The sequence below is a fragment of the Natator depressus genome, chromosome 10 (assembly GCF_965152275.1).
Source record: "Natator depressus isolate rNatDep1 chromosome 10, rNatDep2.hap1, whole genome shotgun sequence".
Lineage (NCBI taxonomy): Eukaryota > Metazoa > Chordata > Testudines > Cheloniidae > Natator > Natator depressus.
Window position 1 is genome coordinate 6543850 of NC_134243.1, and position 23985 is coordinate 6567834.

General features: G+C 45.6%; 1 protein-coding gene across 1 annotated transcript in view; it reads left to right on the plus strand.

Moving 5' to 3' along the window:
• Positions 1-23985, plus strand: part of CACNA1H (calcium voltage-gated channel subunit alpha1 H) — a 477272-nt gene that overhangs the window by 351011 nt on the left and 102276 nt on the right. The gene's annotated exons all lie outside the window — the stretch shown is intronic.

Consider the following 23985-nt stretch of genomic DNA (forward strand, 5'->3'; position numbering starts at 1 on the left):
TATCCTGTTCCTCAAATGCATGAATTATTCTACTGCAAAGTTTCACCTATCCCTGGCCGAGATGGTATGCTGTGAAAGACCCTCTGCATTTGAACATGACTCTGGGTTTTTCTAGTGGATGGTAGAATCTGGGAGACATTCATTTTGTAACATGACTCATCAGTGCACAAGTTTGCTTCTGTGCATTGAAATAAAAAACAAAACTCCGAAGCCCACTGTTATGCCAGGCCAAAACCAAGCAAGCCAGCTTCTACTTTGCCCGTTGGGGGAGGACTCTTTGTTCAACCCCAAGTGTTGAATTTGATCTCCTAGGGAACAAGGTGATGCCTTTTAAATGTTTGGAAGCAGGAAGAAAATTCATTCTGTTCACCCTAATCCTGGGAACAGCATGATTTCAAGAAACAGCATTTGCCACCAAGGGTGGTGTGTCCTCATTGTAGTTTGCCTGGAGCTGAAGAACAGTGAGATGAGAGGTTTCAGAGTAGTAGCCGTGTTAGTCTGTATTAGCAGAAAGAAAAGGAGTACTTGTGGCACCTTTAGTCTCTAAGGTGGCACAAGTACTCCTTTGAGAGAGGTGAGTCATCTAAAGATCCTTCAGTCAGGTCATTGTGTGGGAAGCTGCTCTTTTCTGAATTTTCTTGGAAAAACTGGTTAACCAGCTATTTTATAAATGACGTGCTCTGAATTTCCTCGGCAAGGTGCGGAAAATACCACCCTGTGATTTGGAGAGGAATTTTTAGTGCTGATTTTCTAAGTGGCAAATTATTCACAGTGTTCTATCGAAAGCTCTCCCATATCGCATGCTGCAGAACCGTGAACGTATTCTGCACCCCAAGGTTATTAACTGTGGAATTATCCCTGTCCCCACTAAAATCTGCTCACTCAGAAATGACACGGAGAGGGTAGGGGTGGAGTACAGGGTAGGGGTGGAGCTTTGCCATGGGGGCACATAAGCGCATGCACACAATGGGGGGACACGGTTCTTTGTGTTCTCTTCTCCATCACTTCCCCTTGTTTGTGGTCCTGCATAGAGCCAGAGCCTATCAATCCCTACAAGTTCCACCTTGTTATTTTTTTCACCTATGTCTGTTTGCAAAACCCATGTCATTTATTGTGTGTGATTTCCCGCATCTCTGTTTGCAAAACCCACGTCATGATTTATGTGTCTTTTCTCTCAAGATCAATTCTTAGCTAGAACAACCTGACTAGCAACCCTATAATAATAAACCAATTCGTGTCTGCAACAGAGGAAGGCCAAAAAAAAAAAAAAAAAAGGCAAAGAAGCGAATGTCCAGGGCAGATTTTTGTCTGATGAATTGTTCAACAACAAGTTTTAAAATTAGGAAATACACCTAGACAGTCTCCTTTTAATAGAGCCATTTATTCAACTGTGTTGCTGTGCGGGATACTTTGTCAGGCAGATAAAACTTTGTCAGTCCTTAGATACTCTGGTGCTAGGGGATAACCTAAGCTAGACAGGCTGTGGTGAGCAAGCACAGGGTTTCCGTGGAGTCTGTACCCCATTGATGATAAAAGGTAGATTGTGATAATTATGTCCTTGTTCCTAAGAAAGTAAAATTCTGTGGGTTTATATTGGATTCCAGATTTGCTTAAACTGTCTTAAAGCCAATGGTAATAAAAGATTTTAAATTTTTTGGCTAAAGATCTTCAAACTCCAGCCAGTTTTGCTCCTAGCCACTGGCCAACTTGGGTGCAATAAAAAGGAAGAATTTTGAAGGAAAACCTTGCAAACGTTCCTGCACATGCCTGACGGTGAAAAGCCTAATGTCTCTGGTGCACTGCAAGGATGACAGACGGCTGAGCTGTCAGACCAGGCTTTGAAGCACCTCACCCAGGCAATCTGATATCAACAGGATGGGCCCTGGGGCCTTGCCTGGGGCCGGTACATGATGCTAAAGCAATAGGAAACAAAGGCAGACTCCTAGACTATCTGGCATGAAAGCTTTGGGCTTTTGTTAGCAAAGCCTGGGTGATTTCAGAACCCAAGCCCTGTGAAAATTGGCTGTAGGATTCAAGACCAGAGAGGTGTGTTGGTGCAGAGACAAAGAACAGTTGCCTTAGTGGAACTAACTGACCATGGCTTTGGGGCGGGAGGAGAGCTGGGAATGGATTTTTCTGGCTACCCCTCTCCCTGCTGCCGTGAAAAATCCGTTCAATCCCAACTTGCTGGATCGCCGCGTGAAAGATGCTGGCCTGATGGCCCTGAGTGGCACAACAGCTATGGCATTGGTGGTGGCAGCAGCCGCAGTGTGAGGTTTCCCTGGGTTGCTGATGGGCCTCCGCCGTAGCCTGAAGATACCAAGACTGTTATCGCATCCCCACTAGAGCACAGGGGAGGAGGACAGTCTGCCTGTGAAACTGTTTTACGGAATCTGCTGCCAAGCGTTCCTCTCTGCTGGGGAGTTCTGGAACACAGTGGCATTCACAGGGGGCCAGGGCTCCTAGCCCTGGGGATCCAGGAGGAAGGGGGTACAGTTATAGGGCAGCAGGAGCAGTCTGCATGGATAGCTCCTGCCTATGCTCTGCTCTGCCGACTTTCCTCCAGGTTACACGGTTGCGGCTGGGCCCAACTGCCACTGCACAGAAGCATTCGCTGCAGAAGAGGCTTGGGAGAGCAACTGTGGCTTTGAACAGTTGTCACTCCCCGTTAGATCACTGCATGGGAACCCAAAGTGTCTCCAAGGGACAGGGATATAGAGCCCAGCCGCTCCCAGCCCTGAAACTTGACAGAGCCCTTTCCACGCAGAGCACAAGATGGAAGGGATTGCGCTTGGGGGAAGAGGGAGCACTAGAGACACCAAATTCCCAGACACCATCCCTTCAGCACAGACAGAGAGATCCACATACTGAGGGATGCTCCAGGCCTAAGGGAAATCCCCCATCCTGAAGTGGCTTACATGTTCAGGATGGACTCCTGGAAAGAAACCCCCAGGTGTTGCCCGCAGGCGCTAGCCATCTGTGAACATGCAGCAAGGCTCCAAGATCACCTCCAAGAACCCTATTTGAAGGGCTTTTCCCTCACCATGAAGGCCGGCACCTCTAGCTGAACCATCCTGTCTGAAGCACTTTTCAGTCAGTGGTCTTGAATCCTGGATTTTGCGTTCTCGGATTTCCTTCATGTGGACAGAGCTCTGACCGGCTCAGCTTCTAAGACCCCTTCAGCGCACGACTGCTTTGTTGAGACAGCAGCCTACGTTAACCAGGTGTGCTAGTGGGTTCTGCGACACTCAGTGACACTCGTCCACCAGGAACGGCTCTGAAACTAGCTTCGTTGAACAGCCGTTGCCTTGACCTGGCTGGAGTTCAGGCAGTGACCATCTCTAAGTCCCATTGCTCATGCCACAAACCATCCATTCCCTTCACTGGTCTTTGTTTTTAACATCGTTAAAGAGCTTGTTAGCTTTCATTTCCTGGCATTTTGGTTCTGTGAAAACGATCAGAGGCTTTGCAGAGGGATCAGCAGGTGGTCCCTGTTTTTATTGCACAATTATTCAAAGCCAAAGAATCAAGTCCTTTCGTTTGTACGTACTGAAGAACGTATGGCATGCAAGATAAAACAATAACCGTCCTTTGCACTTCTATAGTTCCTTTCATCCAGCGACTTCAGAGCACTCTGCAAACAGCTAAAGTCTCACAGCAGCCCCCGGAAGTTAGCAACTATTACTGTGCCGATTTTACAGATGTGGAAATGGAGGCATGGCGAGGTTGTGATCTGCAGGGCTGGGAATAGAACCCAGGAGTCCTGACCCTCCACTCTAATTACTATACAAATGCCTCAAGTGCCACGACCATCCTGGGTGGTGACTGGACAGGACAAGAATTTGACTGGTTCTCTTGCTTTGTGTCTCAACCCTAACTGTACATCACATCCAAGAGGGATGAGCCTGGACAAAAAACCCACATCCAAATGGCCCCCATCGCATACACTCCTCACCAGTGTGAACATGGCTGTTTTGCCGTAGGTATTGGAACTAACCTAGTCAATGTACTACAGCCAGTGTCAACGTCTTCTAGCACCAGAATTCCACCTTTCAGCTGGACTAGCCCTCGCTTAACAGACCCACTCTTCTTGAAAGCCATGTCAGATTTAATGGCAGGATGGCCTCTTTAAGAAAGACATTGTTGGCCTTGAAGAGTGTTGGAACTGGACCTATTTGAGAGCCAAATAATAGAAACCAGCACGCAGCAGATAATTGGCAGAGTGTTTCTCTGGAACTTTAGTCATTATTTTGAATCCGATACTATGGCATAGCACATTCATGGGACTGGCTGACCCAGTTCTGTCTCTGCCTGTCTAAAAACATGTGAATACTAATGAGGAAGTTACAGGATACTGCTAGTTAGTGGCAACATGACTTGTATTTTACAGGTTAATTGGCTGCTTTGGATTTTATTCTATTTTTTATTTTTATTTATTTATTCTTCTGCCATCACCCTGAATAGGGACTCTGCCGGGTAGGGAAAGCAAGCACAGAGAAGTTGGCAATCCTTATATTATTATGATTACCAGTGTTTTCAATAAGATGGATGCTTTGACTTGTATATTCTTCATGGCAGACAACTCTTTGGTATACCCGAGTGCGTGCCTTTTTAAGCTGAGCTGCACGTGCTGCTTCGAAAGCAACGAAGTACCCATGTAGTTTGCACGACCCCTTCCCCATATCATTTTTGGGGGACGACGAAGGGATGCACAGAACAAGTATGGCAGGTTCCAGGGTCTGTCTTTTAAAGTGCGTCTCTGCTCTGGAAAGTGACTGTGGAACTGTGAACACCCTCGTACTCCATAGATATTCTCCCCGTGAGGACCCAGAATCCTGTTTCTGCTGACTTGAGTGGCCAATACAAGTGATTACACCGTTTTACTGCAGCTGTTCCTGCAGGGCCAGCAGACCAATGGGAGAGTGAGCCGGACTCTATTCCTTCTCTTGGACCATCACCACAATTGTGAATGAGATTCCCATTTCAGGGGCAAGCTCTGTCCTCAGTTACACCTCTAAATCCCCAATGAAAACAGCCTGCTGTTGGTGGTCCATGAGAAGGAATAGGCTCATTCATCCATTCAGCCCCACTGAGTTGCTCACCATAGAAAACTGAGCGCAGAATTTGCCTCCAGGACCTTTTATTGCTGCTGATGATGAGTGGGCAGGAGAAAACCCTGCAAGATATCTGAAAAAAATCTTTCAAAGACCCAAGGTGAGTTTGCAGGGGTGACAATGCTAAACTGAGCCTATTTGATGTGGAACCATCACATCAAATGGCACCTAGGGATGCTGTTTTATAGTCACTTTTCAGAGCCGAACTGCAAATTAATACTTGTTCCAAGCTTTTGCGCTTCCTCATGATCCTTTCAGTTGGCTTTATGAATTCTTGCTCTCGTGGTGTGTTTCATTCAGAGAAGCTTGGTTTGGCGTAGTCAAGAGACGGTCTTTAGTAAACATTCAACAGTCCATGTTCATTGCTATAGGCCAAATGTTAATTCTAAGCACCACATTTGCTTATTACAGAGCAGCGGTAGACTCTCCATAATTAAGATTGCATCCAGCTACTATAGCTAAGCTCTAATTTAGCATCCTGAAACTGTGGCTTGGAGAATTGGTTTGGCTTGAAAAATTCTACATTTATTCTGTAGCCAAAGGAGAATGGTCAACATTTGAAGGAAATGGGTCACAATCCTTTTCAATTATGGGCCATTAAAATGTTACCTTTATTTGAATGCTGACTTTTTTGTCCAACATTTCTCTGTCTCCACCTATCTTTCAAAAAAATCTCGTTGCTTGCCCTTCAAACTTTTCATGTAGTTAAATCTTCTTAAGAACTCACGTTCCGGCTATACGTGAAGCAGGGAGATTCAGTGTCATGGTTTAATTATATTCTGTGGAGTGTATAGGGAAGCTGTGTGGTCTAGTGATAGAGCCCTGGAGTGGGACTCAGAAGACTCAGGTGCTATTCCCAGTTTGGCCACTGGCCTGCTGGGTGACCTTGTCAAATCACTTTACCGCCCCGTGCCTCAGTTTCCTGCTCTAATATGGGGATTGTAACAGGGCGGCTTTCCCTTTAAGGGCTGGAGGCCTGAAGCCAGCTAACCCTGACTACTAAAGGAACTGCTATAGCCCACCTGTGCCGCATTAACAGCCTGGGTGGAGGACAGCTGATTCTCCGATAAAGGCAGCAGGAAGCTGCACTGAAGTGGGCAACTCAGGAAACGGCTGGCTGACTGGCTGGCTTCTGCAGGGAAAACCCTGAGACCAGGTGAGTTGAGAAGTCAGAGCTAAGAGGCAAACTCCAGCCAGGTGGAGCCTTAGAGAGACTTTGAATTGGGACCCAACGCGGGAAAGGAGGGCTGGGGGGACTCCCTGCCTAAGGGAGAGCAACACTGAACTGAGGTTCAGCCTAGAGGCCAATGTTTACCCAGAGGACTGAATAAATGGGGCCCCCAGAAGGGCAGTGTTTTAACTAACTTTGTGTTGTGGTTTTGAGTTGATTGAGGAACCAAGAGGAGAAAGAGAGGCAGGGTGCTGCAGTGTGACCTCTGGCCATGGGGGATGCTGCTGCTGACTTCCTTTGTAAAGAGCTTTGAGAACTACTGATGAAAAGTGCTTGGCAAGAGCCAGGAATCAGTAGTAATATTAGCTGGGAGCACAAAATGGTGCCCCAGTGCAGCCAGTGGGAGTTATTGCCATTGATTTCAGTGGGGGCAGGATCCGCTGCCCTACGCTTCTGCTGGGGACTGGCTCTAGGATTGGGGGAGACACAGGCTTCCTTTGTGTTCCCACACCAAGTCCCCAGATGTGCTTATTGTGTAGTCAAGGTAAAATTTATCCTGTCCTTCATATTTCCTTGCTCTGAGGTGCTTGGGTTTTGTAAGTGATGTGAGTGGGAAGTATAATGCTATCACTTAGCAACCTTCATTGGTTTTTTTACACAGTTATTTGCTTTTGAACATACCTTGCACCATGAACATACAGAGCACAGCGCAACAGGGAAACCCTCAGAGACCTAGAGTGCATCAAGCAGTAGGATATTATTTCTTTTCTTTTTTAAAAGTATTAAATCTAACTATTCTGATCCGGGAGAAGATTTCTCCCTAACCTCAGATGAGGACTAATTTTTACCCTGACACAACTAATAACCCTTGAATGTTTATCCCATCTAGTATAACTGCAGGTGACATTTGTATTCATATAAATGGTCATTCATTTTTGCCTCCATTTGTCTCCATAATACCCTGTTGCAGTGAGTTCCACAGTTAGTCCTACATATTTTCCTTTATTTCACATTTGCTACTGAGTAGTATCAATTGCCCTTTGCTGTCTAATAAGTGGAAAAGACAGGGAGCCTGATTGACATTTTCCAGCAGCCACTCACTCTAAACTTGACTACTGCTCACCGCTCTGTTCATAATGGTCTCATTGTCACCTCATATTCCGCTTGTCTCTTTGCTGTATCTACCTGTTGTCTCTTGCCTCAGACTCAGATTGGAAACTTCACAGTGCCAAGGCTGTCTTCTTATTCTGTGTTTGTACAGCACCTCACACAAGAGGGTCCTAGTCCATGACTGGAACCCCTAGGCATTACAGGAATTCAGATAATAAAGGCTTAATCCCCTTTCCCTTTTCAAACTAGAGATTCCTAGTGGATGTGTTAATACAGATAAATTCCTGATGGACCACTGAGAATTAAAGAGCCCTGCGCTCTGATTAGGCCTTATCTGCAGTATTGTGTCCAGTTCTGGGTGCCACGTTTCGAGAGGGATGTGGACGAATTGGAGAGAGTCCAGAGAAGAGCAACAAAAATTATTAAAGGTCTAGAAAACATGACCTATGAGAGAAGATTGGGTTTGTTTAGTCTGGAAAAAAGACGACCAAGAGGGGACATGATAACAGTTTTCAAGTACATAAAAGGTTGTTACAAACACCTCCTTTCCTGCAAACAGACATTTCTCAGCTGAAACTTAATAAATACGCAGAGGGTTTGAGATTCACTCCCTGAGCCATTCAGGGATCAGGACACTGATCATTACAGGTGGCCGTCCTTATGTGTAGAGCTCTTACAACTGGGAGGCAGCATTTTTATCTCCTTGTTACAGATTGGGAAAATGGGGCTTAGCAAGAGGAAGTGGCTTGCCCTGAGGACATACAGTTGAGTCAGTGGCAGAGCTAGGAAATTGAACTCAGGAGTCCTGGCTCCCAGTCCAGGGGACCCCACTGAACCTGATGAGGCAGTACAGAGTGTGTCTATGCTGCTGCATTCACACCTCTGATTGCACGTGTAGACCTACTTGAGACAGCTTTGATCTCGCTAGCTCGAGTAACAATAGCGGTGAAGCTGCAGAAGCAGGAGTGGTGGCGCTCAGGTATGTACCCAAGATCCTGGGTGGGCGCAGTTAGCCTGTGTCACTACACATCATGCTGTGATTTCATTGCTGTTGTTACTCAGGCTAACTTGGATCTAACTAGACCCAAGCTAGCTCAGGTCAGTCTTCAGGAGCTGCAGGCACACCTCCTGACTACCGTGTAGACGTACCCATTGTTCCTGCTTTGTGGGTCCAGTTGTAATGGAGCTCCTTCTCACCCACTCTCTCAGACCGTCCTTTCTATATTAACCAGCCTTCTGCGCTCACCCACTTTCCACCCTCAGAGTTTTATGTTGTTGGTGTATAGTCTTTTTATTATGGGAACAGCCCCTCCAGATGGGAACAGCACCTCCGCTGTGCAATTAAGCATCCGAGGGTTGGCATTCTGAGAGGTCACCAAGGAGAGCGTGTGTGTGAGGGGCCAGTACCACAGGGCTCGTTGTGAGTGGGCCCCTGGAAGTTCAATTTGCAGATTGTCACTGGTTTCTACAAACATATTCATTATTCTTAACGATTCCCTGCAGAATTCTGCACCTCCTCGTTGTTAGCCAGCTGTTCCCTTCAGCTGTGCCTCGTTTGTAGTGTGTTTTGGTTGGTTGCATAAATCACATGGTGTTATTTCTGCACTCTTATTGGATGACTGAAACTTTTTAAGCAAGAAAATACTGAAGGGTGAATAATGCACTTCCGAGTATGAATTTTCAGACGAGCCTGTAATCGGTGGCTGTCTGATACACTCCGGTTTAATCGGAAGCTGTTGGGTTTGATGCAGGAGGTACTGAGTGATGTTCTTTGGGCTGTGTTATGCAGGAGGTCAGACGAGATGAATAAATGAAAGAATGAATCCATCGAACACTCACGCTCTATAAACAGAGGTTACGGCAGTGGAAGACCTATGAGAACCTAGCCTGTAGGTAAAATAGCCAAACACTCACAAACCAAGAATACTATAACCCTGTGAATCACAGCAGAGTGAACTTGCCAGCTGCATTTCATCTTGTAATCACTGTATTATTCAGCCAACTTCAGACATCATGGTGACAATGGGTTACGAGTCGGAGAGGTTTAGTGTAGTGGGTGGTGAGAGGCTAGTTTCTTACTAGAGGAAATGCAAGATGAGGGCAGGCCTTTAGTGAAGGTGGATCGTACAAATGAAGGACATGGTGTTGCATCCGATCCGCTGCTTATTGCATGTTGTCCACGAGTAGGTTTCACGGGCAGGTGGTGTTGGTCAAAAAAGCGAGTTCAGCTCGGGTCAGTGAAGGAGGCCCCAGGGAGGGCACGCTCCACCATCCAGAACAGACGTACCTGGTGCTCGTGTGTCTGAGAAATGAAGAAAAATGAGTTAAGGCTAGGAAAGGTTACAGCCCATCGTTCAGGGCTTGTAGCATCCGTGAGCGGCACCGGGGAGATCACACCGCCTTCAGGCAGCCCGCGAAGCCTCCTGCCTTGCAGGTGGCACCCCCGCACGCAACTCGTTCTGTACCTCCTGCCGGCCACGTGGCTTTTTTTTTGTTTGTTTTAAACTTCACACTAAAGTAGATTACCCTCATTCTGCCTTCCTCCCTGTGTCTCTGAAATGTAACCTGGCTGTATGGAACAGTAACGTAATTACCTGAAGGCTTTGGGGAGGAAATGCAAATGAGCAAGGCAATCAAATAATGACTGGTGAACATAACGCGTGCGACGTACCAGCACTAGTTGGAATGCAGTGATAGTGTGTACATGGCTTTAAAGTGCTGGGGAACTTGGAAAGATATTTGGGGATCTAGCTGGCTCAGGGGCCTGGTAACTGAAAAACGCAGATTATCTAAATTGTCCAGGGTTTTGTTTTGTTTTTTTCCTAAAAAAAAACAAAACCCTGAAGGTTTTCAAAGAAAAGTAAAAAGCTTTGATTTTGTTGAAATTTTTCACTGAGGGGGAAAAAAATATTTTTCTGCTCATCTCAGAGGAGAAGCCAAATATGCCCCCAAATATGGAAATACTCTCTTGCATCCCCAGATGGTTCCTCCAGATGGGCTAGCACCACTATTCTACTCCGATTCTTATACGGTTCCTTTCCTCCTAGCACCCAGGTGCTGTGCAGAGTTCGCCTAATCCGCCCCATACAGGTAGAGGATTTGAGTCTCCAAGACTATCAGTCTAGCACCTTTCATCACGAAGACATTCACTCCAGAAAAATAAGCCAGTGTATCTACTGCTGCCTCCACCTTGACTGGGATGATTTAATTGGGGATCAGTCCTGCTTTGAGCAGGGGGTTGGACTAGATGACCTCCTGAGGTCCCTTCCAACCCTGATATTCTATGATTCTATGACTCATGGCTCGTGATTTTTGCTCAGCGTTTTAACCACTTTTCTCCAGCTGTGACAATTTCAATGACTGAGATTTCCCAGAATTATGAATGAGGTTTTAAATGTCTTGTTGAAACCTCCTTCAGAATCCTTCATCACAAGACTGAGATGCTTTTATAAACGATCTAGGTAAAAATGCATCTGAAATAAGTGAGACTCTGGCTCGACAATGAATGAGACTTGGCAGGTCTGCTTCAACTCTTTAAACCTCTTTTTGTTTTCTCTGTCTGGCTGCTGAACTTTACTGTCCTAAAGGCGGCTTGACACCCTATTTGGGAACATCACAGTGTGCACTGGGTTAATAGCGTCCACAGTAGCCAACACTGAAATAGGAAATCTGCCACCAATGCTGCCGGGGTGGAAGGCAGGGGAGAGGAAAGGTGATCTGGCCTTTTATCCAAATTGAGTGCATCTCAGAGTCATCTTCTCTCCTGCCTAATTGTCTTTGGGACTAAGTACCCTGCGAAATGAGACTAGCAGAATGAATCTGGAAGTCTTTACTGAAGTATCCCCAATACAGAAAAGAGACAGGACTTGGGTGTAATTAACAAAGTGAACTGAATCTGCTGGACACAGACAGACCCTGGATGCACAGCTTGTGCTGTCTAGTATAATTGTCAGTTTCCTTAAATCCTGGCCTGGACTCCACAGTCATAGAATAGGTCATATAGGTGGACACCTCCTCCCCACACAAAAAAATCCTGGATCCAAACTTCCCAGACACCTTCCTCCTCCACTTCCTCCCCTCCCAAACAATCAGGTACAGGTCCAGTCCATCTCAAAGCCAAATGAAAACCATAGAGAACAGCTCAACCGGGAAGAAAATCAAAGTTACATTTTGCCCCTAAAGAGTTTGGAGCCAAAATGCCCATAGTCCCAGCCTCACTTATCCCTGATCTGGGTGTACAACAGTGGTGCAGTAACTCATTGGCAAAACCAGCTTGAAGTCGCTTGTTTAAAGCAATTTCTGCCAGAGGGTCAGAAAGCAGAATATGTTGCCGGGCAATTAAGTCTTATTTAGAATGGTCAGTGGTAGGTGGTCCAAACGTTGTGCTGAATAATCCTTGTTGCGCTGAAGTCTGGGTTGCACAGTGGATAGATGGGTGCCCGGAATGTCCCAGAGCCGAGATGATATCCTGTCTCTTTAACAGAAACATGCTTATCGGTGACTGTATTACAGAGCGGCTGGGGTGTGCATGGGAGCAAAGAGATGGGCCAGACGGATGCCAGAAATAAAACAGAGAAGAGAGCATTTTTAGGAGGTGGTGATTCCACTGAGAGCAACGTAAGCCAAATGTGAGTGCTGTGGGCAGGCACCGGAATCCCTTGGTCGATGTCTAGCCCATCCCAAAACAGACTGCAAAGAGATCCAAAGGCTTGACTAACCATCCCCTCCCCCTTTCTCCTGCACCACTCTCTCCCAGCCCACTCCTCCGTCTTTGCTCCAGGCCCTGCTCCTTTTTCAGGTTCCCGCTAGACTCTGCAGTGACTTCAGCCAGAAGGCCGCCAGAGTTACATTCCAGGCAGATATTAGTGGCACAGCAGTAGTGTCGCCCCCATGCTGTAGAGGGTGGGAATGCATCATTCAAGGATTTCATGCTGCCCCTGCAGCTCTGTTAGGTGGGTTCCCACCATTCCCAGGAGTGAATTTATGACAGTGATGGACAGACTGAGATCGACAGACAGACGACAAACCCATGACTCGTGGCTGGGGGAGGGGAGAAGACTTCTTTGTGGATTATAAAGGTCCTTTAAGTGTTGCCGTCTGAGTTAGCTGTAAAGCAAAAACTTTCTAATGCTGTCAATTTCCCCCTTTCTCTCCTTGTTTGTTTGTGTGTAATAGCAGGGGGATTGGTGTGTGTAGTTTTTTTAAATATAATATGAAAGCTGAATGCAATATTTATGGTTGCATCTGTCACTCCTCTGAAAACATGGAGCAAAATGAAGGTTAACAAGTTTGGGCTCTCAGAAAAGCATGTACAACAGAGCTTTGTGGGGGAGTTTGTGTGTCACCACATAGCAAGGAACAACACGACTGCATTTTCCAAGCGTTCGCTCACTTTCCCTGGTGCAGGGTTATTTATCGTACTCTGTAGCAAACTGTCTTCTGATTGTATGTCCTCATTTCAGATTCTCAAAACCCCAAATCAAATTCTTTCCCCATGTACAGCATAAGCAGGTTGTACAGTATAAATAGCCAGAGGGGATTGCTTAAGCATCAGATTGGAAATAGCTATACTCTCTGCAACCATATGTTCAAGTTCCTCTGGCATCAGCTCATTGGGAGGTAAATGGTGCTCCATATAATTTGTGTTTCCTTAGAAACAGAGGTCGCATGTGACCGGCATGGACACGCAAGATCCTGGGCTAGTTTTGGAAGAGGAGGGGTTTTCCCTGGTATCTGTGGTTAAAATTCCCCCTCCCCATATTGTTGTGCACCTCTTCTACCCCTCGCTGCCATTCTCTCTCCACCCCAGAAGTAGCTTTATGCAGATCCATATCTTGAGGCCTTTACTCAGTTCTCACTTGTTGATTTCAATTTGAATTTTTCCAGAATAAGGGCTACAGGATTTGACCCACCGTTGTTTTAGCAGTCCTCTGGAATGAAATGTACTAGATCTAAGACTATTATTGTTCTCACCTTGGAATTCATCTGGTACCAAAACTTTCCTAAATCTTCACTGGCTGCTGCAAAAGGTGACACCATGAAGGAGAGTAAGAGGATTGAGAGTCATTTGTAATAATGACATTCCTGTTTTAAAAAAAAAAAAAATACCACACACCATCTCCTCTAAAGTTATTTTTTAAGATGTGAGATTTAGACTCATCTGCCCAGGTATTCAGATTCAAGAGATGCAGCTTGTTCTGGAAGCAGCCAGACTTCTGTGCGATTCTCACAACCAAGCCTCTGAAATCAGTGATGTTCGCTCATGCCTAAAAAATATTCCCTCACGCCCTCTTCCCTTTAATGTTCATGCTGTGAGGAAATTGAGCAGGCTATCCTCTTGCTGTATTAGTACTCCATCTATTGCAGTTAATCAAACATCTAGATGACACTAAATGCAGCATGTCAATTTTGTTAACGCCTGTCATCCGGAGCAGTAATTTACTCCCATTATCCACAGCCCTGAATAAGCAATCATATTCTGTCTCTCTAATTCAGTTCCCTCGCTCTCGCGACTCCCCACACACACACATTCGCTGCTCACACAAGTTCTCTCCGTGCACAGTCCAGTGCTCAGAAGGTGCTGTTCCATTTTCCATCATCACCATAGAAACAGCTTTGTCGTTCCAGGGTGCATGTGCTTTAAGAAGCCTTCAAAAAAATTTAAAAAAGGAAACGATGCCGTTCAATTGAGTTGGAAGCTGCATTTTATAGGAGGGAAGGTGTGTTTCCATGATAAAGCCAAGGAGAAAAATGGCAGCGATTGTCAAAGACAGAGAGGTAATAGAAACTTCTGTGAAATCTGCTGTGGAGGCACTTTTTCCAACAGCAAAAAAATTATCTCAAGGCTTGATTTTTTTTTTCTTTCTCTTTAAAAACACCAGACAAACAAAAATCCAGGAAAAATGATTTCCTAGGATCATACCTATTTGTATGCAGAGCTTTGTAATATTTTACCCCCATCCTCCATTGATTCCGCCTTTCTTAACAGGCACATCATGTTGTGCACTTGAGATCTGATCCTGTGGGGTCCTGAATTCCCATTACCTTTATTGGCCTCTACAGGAATTGAGGGCTCGGCACTACCCGGGGTGCTCGGCTCTTCTGAGGCGTGGGGCCTTAGTCAGTTTCCAGCCGACTGACATGAGAGGCCATCAGGATTCACGTCAGTTAACTTGAGGGTTGAGAGGATGGTGTGAGCAAAGGTTGCCTGTTTCTGTAGTAATTCAAACTTTTTCTCTCTCACATCCACCGACAGCAACTTATTAGCCAGGAAGGACTGCAGGAATTAAGAGAAACACCATTGAACAGCAAGGAAGGAAATTCCATATTGTGCTTGACTGTCCAAAGATTGTCTCAATTTAACGGTAACATTCCAGGGTCACCTAGGCAATGGAATTCATGGCCTTGGTAACATCCACCACTTCCACCAAGAGGGTGTCAAGCAAGCAATATAATTATCGGGAGTCCCATTGGAATCCCACTCCTTGACACATTTTGGGGCTAAACAATAAAATAACTTGACAGCTCTGACAGGGGTCTAGCTTGGGAGGCACTGTGGCAGGATTGCCACTAGGGTAAATGTTTCCAGGCTCAGTTGTTCTCCTAGACCATCATGGTTTCTATGGGGATTATTTTAGATTTGATGGCTACTCAATACACTGCACTGGTACCTCCATGCTCCTAAGATCGCTCAGAAATTCTTCACCCCTCCCACCCAGCATGGAAATAAAACCTCCGGTTGACTGACTAAATGTTTCGTATGAAGACTGACTTAGCTGATGAGAGGATTAGAAATTGCTCCTTCTGGCAATGAGGTTTCTTTCAGGGGTGTCCCTCTTGTATATGGATCAGTTTTCATTATCCTTCTACTGGTCATGGGATCACTTGGGCAATGTATTAGGCCAAGGGGTGGCAAATGCTGGCACAATACTGAGAATCGATAAGACCAGGCTTTCAAGTAGCTCCATCCACTGCAACTCCTGCTGTTTCTGCTGCCCGTATTGTGGGCAGCCGCATCTTGCAGTTTGAGGCAGCTTGGCTTTGATATTCAGAGGACAAACAAGAGGCTGGGGGAGGGGGGAAAGAAGATCATGACATGAAGTGTCATGGGCGGGGGAGGAGGGGGGAATTGAATGTATAAATAACGTTTGGACCTAGGACTCTGCGCTTTTCATCTGTCACCGTCTTTGCCTCTGACAGGTTTTTTTTTTACCAGATGAATGGGGGATCAGCTGGCTAAAAGTGCATTGCTATTGATTAGGGCTGCACGCTGTTCTGTCACAGTGTCACGCTCTTACCGTAGGTGATCAGAGACAGAGTGGGCCTGATTCTGATCTCATTTTTGGTGGCATGACTCCACTGACTCCCATGGAGTTACTCCTTATTTACACCGGCGTGAGATCAGAATCAGGACCACTGGCCCTGTTCTTGCCATGGAACAATGGACTACCCAGAGCATCCTGTCAAGATCCTTGGCCTCCCTTCTCTTTGGCTGGTGGGTCAATAAAACGTTGACATTTGTTTCCAGCATAGGCCAAAGCAGATAGTGGGTAGTTCTTTCTGCTCTCCCAGTGCCTTGGACTCAACTATTCCCCACCACTGAGTCAACCGTGCTGCCAGTGACAGAATCTTTATCACTGGGTGGGCATGTAAGAGGCAGAAGGAACCCAGCCAGAATTCTGGATTCCAGTTTGGGTTTGTAACTTATCATCGCCTGCAGCCCAATCGCCTTCTGGCTTATAAACCAAACACGTTAGATATAAACTCTGCTGACCAAGAGTAAACAGGGAGTAATGTGTTGCCATTTTTACCGTCACTTTCCTCCCAGGATAGCCCCACTTGAATTTATGGCAATATGGGATCGTATCACTTTGCCATTCGAAGCATAAGTGCTTAGAACTGATGCTTTAATATGTATTATTATTGTGGCTATTAGTGTAATTAACACTGGCATAATTAGTGTTGTTATGAGTGTGAGTATTGATACTATTTTAATAGTAATTTATTTTATTAACAAATTAAATTACAATGGTTAACATGTTCTTGTTATTGTATTATTTTCCTGTTATAACAAAAGGAACGCACCAGACCCTCATGTCTTCAAGCCTGGAGGGTGTGCTTTTTTCCTAAAGGAATAAGAAAATGTAGCTAAAAGCATTCTCCTTATTTTTAAAGCATAATTTTCTGCGTATTTTTCTCTTCTGATCTTAAATGCTAGTGCTTTATAATAAGCACATATGAAAATAGATTTGCTGTATAAGAGGGAACATGAAGGAGGATTTTGCTCACATGCAGCCTAAATCTAAGTAATTCTGCTGTAACTCAGCTAGTCAAAAAAAAATCCAAACATTTTCATTGAAAACCAGTGAGGCTTCCTCCATTTAAAAACTGAGTTTGTCAAAAAGTGTTGGAAACTTGGAAAATTTTGACCAGCTGGGAACTCGATGATGGCTCCATTGAGGTCAGTTACTCCACTGAGGACAGTTATTTGTACATGGGTACAAATAAGGTATATCTAGATATTTATTAATCTATCTCCAACACCAGAGTATCAAGACACCTGATCTTCACACTAGCAAAATGAGAAGGAATCGAGGAGATCCAGTCTATGGAGTTCCTGGGATGGTGTGTTCCTTAGTACTCATGTTTCTCCACAACCAGCATGTCTCATGTCTTGGCACCAGGTGTCTCAGCTAAATATTGGATATATTGCTATGCAGCCATGTTCTTACCCAATGCACAGATAGCTGATGTTTTTATCTGATGACAGTTGCTACACTTAAAGGCAGCTTGCTATTTCTTTATTAGCAGTTTGCATTCATTGTTGCCTTAGAAAACCAAAGTCATGGCCCCTTGGGATTTTGGGGGGAGGTCAACATTTCTGATCATAGCCCTTATTTGTATATTTGCAACTTTGCATGTGCAGATCATGTGCATGTCTGTTTTTGGTGTGTGCACTGGAAGAATCAAGTCTCAAGCTTGGTTTCTGAATGGGTTGCGAACACGCCCTATCCTGGTCTATGCTTGCAGTTCAAGCATGTGCAGCTGATGGTCAGCCGTGGGTGATCTTTCCATTGTAGACCCGACCAAAGAGGCTCCAGAAACCTGTGATTAATCAGAATCCAGTGTCTGCCTACTTTTTGATGCATTTGAAATGATCTGGTGAACATCAGCCCTTTGCGAGCCACCATTGTTCAAACCCTTGTTTTCATACGCACACAGTCTGCATCCTTCTCGGAATACCAAAAAAAGCCACTTAATTAAAATGCTAAAGAGGGGGTGAATTTAATGAGGGGGAAAAAAATCTCACCAGTCACTTTTGGCTTACATCCAACCTAAATCTGATGTTCTTGGATTCTGTTTTGGAGCATCTTGAACCTGCCACAGAGAGATTTCATAAGGTGCTGCTAGCAATGGTTTGGGTTGGGTGATCAGTTGCTGATGTACAAGATAGACACATCTGTTAGGAAAGAATGTGAGCAAAGGGGTCTGTGTTTAAATCTCCTGTATTTTGGAGCACAAAAGAGAGGCTAACTTTGTTGGCTTAATTTATCAGTAGATCTTGTTAACTGCATCTGCAGAGGAGAAAATTTTGACCGTATGGACACTTGTTAGTAAGACCAAATTCAGCACTAGAGTAAACAGTAAGAGAAGGCTAAGGGGTGACTTCATGACAGTCTATAAGTACTTATGTGGGAAACAAAAACATTGATGGGCTTTTCAGTCTAGCTGGCAAGGGGTAAAACAAGATCCAATGTTTGGAAGTTGAAGCAAGCCCAATTCAGACTGGAAATAGGCACAGCTTCTTAACAGTGAGAGTAATTAACCATTGGAACAGCTTACCAAGGGGTTGTCGTGGATTGTCCATCACCAGCGATTTTTAAATCAAGCATGGATCAATCAAACAGGAATTAATTCAGGGAAGTCCAATGGCCTGTGCTATGCAGGAGGTCAGAATAGAAGTTCACAATGGTCCCTTCTGGTTTTATAATCTATGAATCTAGGGACACAACTCCAGCAGACTTTTGGGGGGAGAACCAGTTGCAAGATTTCTTGACAATGTTGTGCGAGTTCTGTCCTGTCAGTCAGTCTGGCTTGCCAGCCACCCTGCTATTACCTACCTGTTGAACCATATCCAAGAGAGACAAGCATGTTCTAGTTCTCTGAACATGAGATTGAGAACCAGGAACCCTGAGTTCTAACCCCAGCCCTGTTGCTGACCCCTCCTTTTGGCCTTGTGCTTGGTGGTTAATTTCTGCCTCAGTTTCCCCAGCTGTAAATAAAGAAAATAATACCTCCCCTGTGAGACACATGGTTAAAGTGCTCTGAAAAAGAAAAGCATTAGCTTATCTCTTTGCAGATAGCTACCCTTTGAAATTCCTCCTGTGTCCCTCTTTCCAGCTGTATATCCTGCTGTGTAACAGTAATTTCCATGATTGGAGTCTCTTTGTTCTTTTGCATCTGCCATCTTTCAGTCAAGCCTCTGAGGTGAGGTGTCCATGGGGACTGGTGCTGCTATGACAGTTGTTACTTACAAACAGTGCACATTGAGACAGACCGGCAGAAAGCAAGCAATAGCCATCCTCTTCCTTAGTCTAAACCCTTTTAATGCCAGTAATTATGTGATTACCTTGCTCCCCCCCGGGGTAAGGGAGACACAAAGAACGTATCTGTGTTGCGTTTCCCCTCACTGTAGTTTCGGTCATTGGTTCCAACTTAGGAAGAGGCTCTTCTGCGGATGGACTCATCACGTGCTGGTTTGACCAGTGATGGTGAGCCTAGGTAGGATTCAGCCTGTGGTGGATCATGGGCATTCTGTGCTACCAGACAGTCCCAAAGAAGCTGGGTTCGGTGTGGGCGGCGTTGTATTTGTTATTGAGCAGCCAGCCAATGATTGAGTACAGATGTAAATGTTCTCAGATTGCCAAAGTGCTGTGTGTTTTCCGCATTGAACATTCAGCAGGAGTGAGTATTATTTGTTTATTCACTATTTGTCATTCTCATGTTTAAATCTTTCACTGATCCAGTCAAAGACACCGCACCATGTGATGTTGATGACCAACCACAGACCAGGAATAGCAAACAGCCTAACCCATATCCTGAAAATTGTTCACCCCAACTCTTCGGTAAATACTTGTGCATTATCACCATGTCAGTTACAAGGGGCTAACTGTGTAGTGAACGTTCTGTAACCGATTGTTCTGCCAGCCCTTGCTGGGAGGGTGAGACTGGCTTGAATCTCCTTATTTCACACCTTCCTTTGAGGCACATGTTACAGGCCGTTACAGACAGGATACTGAAAAGGGACCGTGGTTTGCTTCACTGTGGCGATTCCTACATTCCTCGATGTAGCCTAGCCCCTGCAGTTGGCTGCTTTGAAATACAAACACGAGTTTATTTTACCCTCCATCTTTCATTGTTGCCAATTTCAGTCACCATTTGATTGAACTTGGCCTGCACAGTTGTGACAAGTGTATCAATAATTCAGTTCCCGGAACTGCTTGGCATTTTGGGACCTAACCATCTGCCAGTTTCAGTGGCCGGGCTCAGACCCACAGGCTATTTGCTACATTGCATACCTTGGGAGAGAGGGGGAAGAGTTAGTGTTTGATTTGTGGGTTTTTGAACAGGAGGAAAGGAAGGGTTCCCTAGATTCTAACTTATGTCTTACAAAGCATAGGCACAGAGAAGAGATGAGGTGTGCATTTCTGGACGTAGCGTATTCCAGACAATCGTACCTGTGCTGATGAAGCTGTAGGGTCCATATGCTTTGCGAGAGAGTTTCTGTGAGACAACTAAGTTATGCCCTTACCTTCACTGCAACAGCGGTAAGTCTACAATGCGCAGCCAGGCTCAAGCCCGTCTCTGAGGGAGAAAAGCTGGAGATGTGCAATCTGTATTGCTGGGGCATCCCAGTCTGACCGTGTTAATCGCTGGACTCATCGGAGAGGGAGGACAAGCCGCAGTGGTGGTAGGCGGAGAAGTGGTTCTGGATTCTGACTGGTGAACCGAGGGGCGTTAATTGTCTACCTGCCCTTTCCAATGTGCAGCTCATCGTAACGCTGCTCCTCAAACCTACCCTGTTCAGAATTCATCACCTAACGTTTCCTCCGGCACTGAAGCGTGGTGGCGATAGCTGGCTCTGCTTCCCGAGGTGTTGGTAGCTGTGGGCCGCTCTGAAGAGCATGATATTTCAGGCGACAGGCCTTGAACATCATTAATTTCCAGAGTGGTCCAAGGTTCCCAGTTATGGGCCAAATTACAGCCCAGGTATAAAAAAGATGAAAACTCCATTGAAGTCAGTGGAACAGCACTTGCTTTTACCAGGGCTGAGCTGGGTCATGGTCCCTGATTTGTGAAAATAGTTTGAGCAATGCAGAAGCCTTCACTGAGCTTCTTTTCCACATGCTCTAGTAGCCACCTGATTTACAGCCTTCGTTAAAGAGGAATCTTAATTCCTAATGAATGGAGACAAGATGTCCCTGTCCTTCTCCCTCCCCTTCCATTCCTTCACCTTTCTGTTCTTCTGCCTTTTTCCCTCTGTTCTATCTTATATTCGGGGGGGGGGGGGATTGTTTTCAATAAAATGCAGACTTGCAAAAAAAGACAGCATCTAATGCATGTGTAACCCACACACCTCCAGGGTGTGGTGTTCTGTCCCAGCTAGTAGCGCCGAGGCCACTTAGAGAGAGATTAATTAGTCTGCTCTACAGCCTTCGCTAAGGACCATAGGGCTTTTAGCTCATGCAGTAGAGGCTCATGCACTGAGGTCCCAGGTTCGATCCCTCCCGCCGCCGACTGGGGTCTGTCGGTGTTACACATGCTCTAGCAGTTTGTTCTAAATGAATTTGCTTCTGAGAAAAGATGTTGAATTCAGACCATCAGAGGCTAGCATCCTCCAATTTATCCCTGGAGGAGGTAGGGCAAGGGCAGTGCAGTCTTCCCCAGTGGGTTAATCTTCATTCCTTTTTAGCCGTTGGCTTCACTCACAGCAGGGCGCCTGATTCCAACTGTCCTTACCCTGGTTGTGCACCAGTGAAACTCCACTGGTTTCAGCAGACACACTCCTGCTTTACACCAGCATGTGTGAGGTCAGAACCAGGCCCAGATAGTCAAAGTGCTGCCATTTCTAAGGGTGACTGTCTGTGATGTAGATACTTGTCCAGTAGGAGAACATCATGTCACGTGTTACTGACATTTGGTTTCTTGTGGCCTGAGATGCATTTGAATTGGTGAGGGAGAGGTGAACAGTTCCATATTTTCTAGGACAACCAGACCCTTGCCCCTCTTGATAACATTAGGGAACCTGCGAGGCACTGTCCTATACCTGATCTTTGAGTGGATGATGGCAAAAGCTGGCTGGCTGCTTTTGAGTCAGTTGTCTAATTATCTATGGAGTATTTGAACATAAAGTCTGTTCACATCCCAAATAAAAACCTATTAAAATGGAAGCATCAGAACCTTAGCAGGAGGACTTAGAACAAATTATAACTGAAGAGTGGCCGCATGAAAATCAGCAAATATCAGATTTAAATTTTTTAACAGGAGGCTGAGAGCATGCAGAGCCCATCTGTTCTACTGGGAATTTCCAGGTTTGCAGAAAACATTTCCGTTCCACAGCCCTTCATCTCCCTGATCTCTCGCCGCTCGGTTGGGCAATCAGGCCTCTCTGGAGGCATGTTAGAAAGGTAAAGGCGGATAGTGCTAGAAGATGGAATTTTGGAGTCCCCGTATGGGCATTGCTACATCTCTTGCTGGAGAGATTATGCCGAGCATCTACTACCTGGTTGTTCGGAGTTGGTGTCTCGCAGCATAGAGCTTCCCAGTTAGTTTGTGTGTTTGTTTTGCACAGCACAGAGGAGATCAGGACCAACACAGAGATCTGAAAGTTATGGTTCTCAAGAGCCAATCTCCAGGGTCTATCTCTGATACTTACAGGGATTCCCTAACCAGAGTATCTGAACTCCACACCATCTTTTATGTCTTTTTCCTCAGAACACCCCCGTAAGGCAGGGTGGTGCTATTGTCCCCACTTTACTGAGGGGGAACTGAGTCATGGAGAGGCCAAATAACTTGTCCAAGGTCACCCAGGAAGTCTGTGGTAGAGGAGGGAATTGACCCTGGGTTTCCTGAGGCCTAGCACTCTAACCTCAAGGCTGTCCTTCCTCTCCTGTTTTTCCTTAGTGAAAGAATCTCAGAAATCCCTTGATTTAGATTATGGGAATAAATGACACGAGTTGTAATTCAGAAGAAAATTCTCCCATGAAACCCTGCCTTCCTTCCTCTGGGCATTTAAACCAGCTTAGTAAATAAATACTGCCCGTAACTTTCACTACCTTTTACACAAAGGTCTTGGTGCCTGGGAAGTTGTGTTGGCAAATGCTGATTCACTTCATTTTATCAGGTGAGCCTTGTGTTTGAGTCCCAGTGCGCCTTAAACCCCATAGATAGATTGAGATGTTAGATGGGGTTGGTACTACCTCAGGGATAGCGTGCAGGCTGGGATCACTGAGGCTTACGGAATGCTTGTTAGAAGAATAACCTCCTCTGTGCAAATTACACTCCTCTTTCCAGACTGTATAATTTAGCTGAGTTTTCACCATAGGAGTTGTGATGTTTGTAAGCAAAACAAACATCTGTTGGGGGAAAACTTCACAGGCAGCACCAAGGACCAAAACCATAGTGTATTCTAATACAGAAATGATCATGCTTGTAAACTAGGAGGCAGGAGAAAATGAGGTGGCAATCACCATGAAAGCTGATGAACAGCTGTGAGTGTCCAAATCTCCAAGTCTGAGGGGTCCGCCAGCTATAGCTGATGGTTCACACGCTGCAGAAGAATAGTTTTGCCGTGACTTGCCCGCATGCCTCTCTCTCTTCCACCCTGTGGTGGCATTCACACAATCTCTCTCTGAATCCTTTCCTCCTGGCGTTTGCATTCTGGAAGGCCGGATTTCAGAGGGACCTGGAATTACAGCCGTCACTCTTCAAATGCTATCTGATCCAGTCTTCGGAGGGCTACAGAATTTAAGAGATTTCTCTCCCATGCCCCACAGAAGACCCGGGGCCGAATTCATCCCAGCTGTGACTCCTTTGATTTTACACTGGAGGTGGAGGTGACCCATTGCTTCTGTTCAGCTAATGACAGAAACTCTTTGATCCAATCCCTCTGTGCTAATGCAGGATTGTTATCCAGAGCTGCCTTATCCGCCTTCCTGATGATCGTTCTTTTGCTCCTAAATCTTTCACGTGAGGATCCCAGTTCACTTTACAAACATCGTTTCATAAGTGCCCCTGTGATGTTTGTATTATCCTCATGTTAGAGATAGGGACATAGAGGTGAACTGATTTGCCCATAGGGGTAGGAAGGGTGGTCAGTGGAGTAGGGCATGGACTGGGTTCGGTTCCTGGCTTGGCCACGAACTTGCTGTGGGACCTTGGGCAAGTCACTTGTTCTACTAGTGCCTCAGGTCTTCATCTGTAAAATAAGAAAGATACTTTCCTACCACAGACTTGTGTGGGGGATATAATCTGTTCATGATGGTGAGGCACACGGATACAACAATGAAAAGTACCTAGGTAGGCATGGTC